Raw genomic sequence first — 6,000 nt, 5'->3', positions numbered from 1 at the left:
ATGTACAAAAATTGGTATACAGAAATGAAACTGATATTTGGATGTTGATTTTTTATTCTGCAAATTTTCTGAATTCATTTGTTGTAAAGTTTTTTTAGTGAAGTCCTTAGGGTTTTCTATATAAATGACCATGTTGTCTGCAAAAAGAGACAATTTAACATTTTCTATTCTGACTTGAATACTTTTTACTTCTTCCTGTTGCCCAGTTATTCTGTCTAGGACTTCCAGAACTATGTTGACTAGAAGTAGTGAGAGTAGGCATTCAAGTCTTATTCTTGATCTTAGAAAAAAAAACTTGCAACTCTTTCCTGTTGTGTATGATGTTAGCTGTGGCTTTGTAATATATGGCTTTTATTGTGTTGAGGTACATTTTTTCTATCACTAATTTATTGAGAATTTTATCATGAAAGGATGTTGAGTTTTGTCAAATGCTTTTTAAGCATCTAGTGAGATGATTGTATAGTTTTTCTTCTTTATTCTGTTAATATGGTACATATTATATTTATAGATTTGTGAATGTTTAACCATCCTTACATCCCTAAGATACTTTTAAAGTGTTGTTGAATTCAGTTTGCTGGTATTTTCTTGAGGATTTTTGCATTTATGTCCATCAGCATTAAGGGCCTGTAATTTTCTTGTTTTGTCCTTATCTGACCTTACTATCAGAGTAATGCTGGCCTCTTAAAATGAGTTTGAAAATATTCATTCTTCTAAGTTTTTTTTTCTGAGAAAGTTTGAGAATGATTGATATTTGTTTGTTAAATGTTTGATAGAATTCAGCAGTGAAGCCATCAGGTCCTGGACTTTCATCGATGGCAGATATCTTATTGCTGATTCATTCTCATTACTCAAAATCAGTCTGTTTAGATTTTCTGCTTTTTTGTGATTCAGTCTTGGTAGGTTTTATGTGTCTAAGGATTATTCATTTCCTCTATGTTATCCAACTTGTTGGTGAATAATTGTTTGTAGTCATCTCATGATCCTTTATATTTCTCTGGTATCCATTGTAATGTCTCCTTTTCATTTCTGATTTTATTTTTCTTCCTTTTTTTCTTAGGCTAGCTAAAGCTTTGTCAATTTTGCTTCTTTTCAAAAAACCAACTGTTATCGATCTTTTCTACTGTTTTTCTAGTTTCTAATTTATTTCTGCTCTGATCTTTGTTATTTCATTCCTTCTGCTAACTTTGGGCTTAGTTTGTTCTTTTTCTAGTTCTTTGAGATGTCGAGTTCAGTTGTTTGCGATCTTTCTTCTTTTTTAATATCATTATGTGTTTCCCTCTTAGTACTGCTTTTGCTGCATCACATAAGTTTTGGTGAGTTGTGTTTTGTTTTCATTTCTCCTATTTTCTATTTTCTCTTTTGATTTCTTCTTTGACCTATTGGATGTTCAGAAGTATGATGTTTGATTTCCACAAACAGTCTGCTTCATTTAATGACATGGTTACATCCTGCGAAATGCATTGTTAGGTGACTTTGTCATTTGTGCTAACAAAATAGAGGGTACTTACGTAACCCTAGAAGATATAGCCTACTACACAACTAGGCTATATGGTATAGCCTATTGCTCCCAGGCTACAAGCCTGTACAACCTGTTACTGTACTGAATACTATAGGCAATTGTAACACAATGGTAAGTATTTGTGTTTCTAAACAAAGAAAAGGTAATGTGTTGTGCTGAGTCATTAGGCTGCTGCCATGCCACTGGGAAACAAGACTTTTTGAGCTAGGTTACAATCTAATGAGACCACAGTGGTATATGCAGTTAGTCCCTGATGGAAATGTTGTTATACTATGCATGGCTATATTTGTGAACTTTCTAGTTTTCCTCCTGTTGATTTCTAGTTTCATATCATTGTGGTTGGAAAAGATACTAGATGATTTCAATTTTCTTAAATATGTTAAGACTATTTGTGCACTGGATGGGGTGATGTGGTTCCTATTCTGATTTGGGCATAGTCTACATAGTCTAGGTGCAGCTACATCAGCTGAGGGCAGTGATGCTGAAGACTGCAGGGTCCCAGTGGCCAATGCTGTTATGTCCACAGCATTGAGGAGAGCTGTTGGGGTCTTAGGTGGTAAAGACTGCTGAGGTCGTCCTGATCTGTTTTTCTCCAATACAGGAAGTCTTAGAAGAAGGAATCCCTCTTGGTGCCAGGTATATCTCACAGGTGTGCTTATATGATAGGGACACTGTCTGATGCATGGTGCCTATGGAGCAGCCAGGAGGCCCATGTCTAGAACCAGGCTTTCATGGAGGTTCAGGCCTCCTGGGTCTGAGACAGCAGAGGCCCTTGTTTTCAGGGTGCAGGGCCTCCCACTGCCTCTATGGTAACGGTGTATGAGGCATGGGAGCTTGTTGAGCAGCAGTGAATTTAGTGTCTAGAGCCTGGGCAGAAGCAGAGTTACAGCAAGAGGTGCGGAAGTGCCTGCTGTGGATTAGCTCTGGTGTCTAAGGATGGAGATGGGCAGGCTCATAGGAGCCAGGATCTAGAGCAACCACCACTTGGGGTTAGAGTATGTCCAAGGTTGGCAAGAGTGGTTGGCTTGTCCCAGGGTAGCACAAGAGCAGTTCTTTCTTGGGAGTTGGGGAGTGCAGAAATATCTCCCTCACCCAAGGACACAAGGTGGCATTGGCTGTTCGCTACCTCAGTGGTGAAAGCTGCTGGTATCTTTCGTGGCACAAGCTACTGGGGCCCATATGCCTCCACTAAATACTAGCAGGGAACTAAGGAGTTCAAGGCTGCCATGGGGCTGTGGAGGTCTTAGGCACAGAGATCACCAGAGTCCCCTGCAGAGCTGGTCTTTGGGGATGTGCTAGCAACCACTGCAGGACCAATAAATAGCCCTTGTCCTTCCTTGTTTGCAGCCGTCTCCAGGAGTCTCAGGTATGCTATCTCCACAGTGATCCTTTCTAGGAGGTTATTCTCCATTTTTTGCCCACCGTGTTGCTGCAGTTTCTTAGTTGAGGAAATATTCCTGCTCTCTTGCAGCTTAGGGCCTATTTGGAAGAATTGGCCAAGTTAGACCTACTGGAGTTATCTCCTAGGATTTTATATGCTAACAGTAAGAGAAATACTCTTTCCTCTCAGTTGGGAGCTATAATTATACTATCCTGGAGTTCTCGTCAGTCTTGCCCTCTGCTATGTGGAGGCAACAGAATAAAGAGGTCAAGATGGAAGCTGAAGAAAATGGTAGTGGCCACAAGATCAACAGTCTTTAAGGCTGATTTGATTCCCGAGACTCACCCCTGTGTTCCCAGTTACAAGAGACAGTATGGCGCTCCCTGCCTTTTTGTCTTTAACCTACTTGTCTAACACAGACTTCTTCTGGTTGGCACTAGTAAGCGCCTTATTTTCTTCTCTTCTCTTCTATTTTAGAAGATGGGATCTAGGAGTCCTGGAAGCAAGAGACTAGAAAGGAAATTCTAAGCTTAAGTGCATGTTTTAATTATTCTTTCCTGTAGCAGTACGTTCTCCAACTATTTTATTTACTTATATAATTAATTCATTCAACAAATATTGAGCAACTGCTATGCACCAGGTAGTCTACTAGGTGCTGAGGATACAGCAGTAAACAAAATACATAAAATTCTTTACCCTTAGGGAATGTGCTTTCTAGTTACTTTACCATGATTATTGCATAGTTAACTACTGGTGATAAGAAAATTAATCATTAGAAATTCGTCCCTTGTTAATTTGGCATCCATATGCATATCCTTAAGAATTGTGCAGCCATCCCAAAATGAGGATTCTGAAGATGGATTATTGTGCTGCTTGCTCAAAGTTGTGCTTGACTCCCCAAACTTGCCTGCTCACTCTCCCAGCAGACCAGCTGGTGTGGGGGGCCCAAAGCAAGAGAGGTTTTAAGGATGCAGACTGGCTGATGTAGGTTATGCCGGTCTTTATCTCCATTGATGTGGGCTCATGTTTCAGGCAGATGGGTAGCACTTAAGGTAGCAAATCCTTTATGGAGAGAAAACTTGACATTCAGATGGTTGCTTTTAAATGTTTATACATTTTACATTTATTGATAGATACCATAAATAATATCTGATAGATATCATAAATAACTCAACTGGTGTTGGTTCTTTTGCTGGTGGGGTGACTGTAACCTTCATGCCAAGATTCTGGGCCATACACAGTCTTGCCTGAATTGGGTTACTGTAATTTCCCATGATGGTAATCACAGGTCACAGTCATACTAAAAGACACCCGAAGGAATCTCCTATATTGCAGACACACCCTTCCTTACTTCCATTGTGGAGTAGTAGTCCAATTTCCCCTTTGTAGTCAGGATCAATTACCTCAGCCAGAGTCATAACTCCTTTCTTAGCTTGTTGACACAGAGGCACCAGTAGCCCAAAGTGGCCCAGTATCAATCTTAACTTCCAGTTCAGTTGGAATCATTGCTGTGTCTCCTGGTGGAATGATTCTTCTCTCCAAAATTATGACCTCCATGCCAGCAGAGCATAAAGTCATGGGAACAGGAAGCAAAAATTTTGCTACTGGGTCACTAGAGATAATGGTGAGTGGTGCTACTCCCATTTCCACCCCATAATTCCTGGACCCATGAATCCTGGCTATGGGAAAAATAGTATCAAATCTTGGACATTAATTCAGAGCATATACACCCTTCTGTTGAACCTTGCCCAAGCCCTGCAAAGTATTGTCACCTACCTGGTGCTGCAACTGCAACTTCAAAGGACTGTCTGACTGCGAGATAAAGCTAGCTACTTCAGGATGATGGGGAACATGGTAAGACCAATGAATTCCAGGAGCATGAGTCCATTGCTACACTTCTTTGGCTATGCAGTGAGTTCCTTGGTCAGAATGAATGCTGTGTGGAATACCATGACAGTGGATAAGGCATTCTGTGAGTCCAGAGATGGTAGTTTTGGTAGAAGCATTGCATGCAGGGAAGGTAAATCCATATGAGAGTGTCTATTTTAGTAAGGACAAAATACTGTCCCTTCTATGATTAAAGTAGTCCAATGTAATCATCCTGCCACCAATGTAATCATCCTGCCATTTTGTAGCTAGCTGATCGTCCCAAGGGCATGGTGCCATATAGGGAGCTCAGTGTTGGTCTCTGCTGCTGACAAATTGGACACTCAGTGGCTGCTATACCCAGCTCATCCTTAGTGAGTGGAAGTTCATGTTGCTGAGCCCATGCATAATCTCCTTCCCAGCCACCATGGCCATTTTGTTCATGAGCCCATCGGGTGATGATAGAGATGGCTGGGGAAAGAGGCTAACTAGTAGTCACAGAACAGATCACTCTATTCACCTGTATTCACACACCTCTTCCCCAAATTTCTTCATCACCAATTTTCCAATCATTTTCCTTCCAATTCCATGATCATCTGTCCAAACAGTTGGCTACAGCTCATAAATCTGTATATAATCACACATCTGGCCATTTCTCCTTTCAAGTAAAGTGCACAACGAGCTGCACTGCCTTATGTTCTGCCCACTGAGATTTCCCTTCACCACTGTCCTTCAAGGATGTCCCAGAAAGGGACTGTATTGCTGCAAGCTGTCCATACAGAACCATCTGTAAACGAGGCCCCAGTCTTCTCTTTCTCTGTCAATTGATTATAGAGTACTCTCCATGAGGCTATAGATGCAGGCTAGGAGAGAGAAGGCAATGTAGTAGGAGTGAACTATGGGCATTTGGGCCACTTCATATAACTTACTTGTACCTTCAGGACTTGTTCAAGCAGGATCATATATAGACCATTTCCATTTAATAATGAAGTGTTACTGTGCATGCCAAACTTAACAATATGGTGGGTCAGATAACACCCAATGTGTAATGGGCAGCTCAGGTCACATGGTAACTTGACAGCATAGGGTCAAACATTTAGTATCAACTGAGGCCCAGCACCAGGCCAAAAGCTGTCTTTCAAAAGGAAAGTAGTTATCTCTGGGTGATGGCAGGACCTTGTTCCAAAATCCTAAGGGCCTCTGCTGCAATTCACCTATGAGGGCCTTCCAAAGG

This window comes from Papio anubis, chromosome 11, assembly GCF_008728515.1.
Source record: "Papio anubis isolate 15944 chromosome 11, Panubis1.0, whole genome shotgun sequence".
NCBI lineage: Eukaryota > Metazoa > Chordata > Mammalia > Primates > Cercopithecidae > Papio > Papio anubis.
This window is presented reverse-complemented; position numbering follows the sequence as displayed.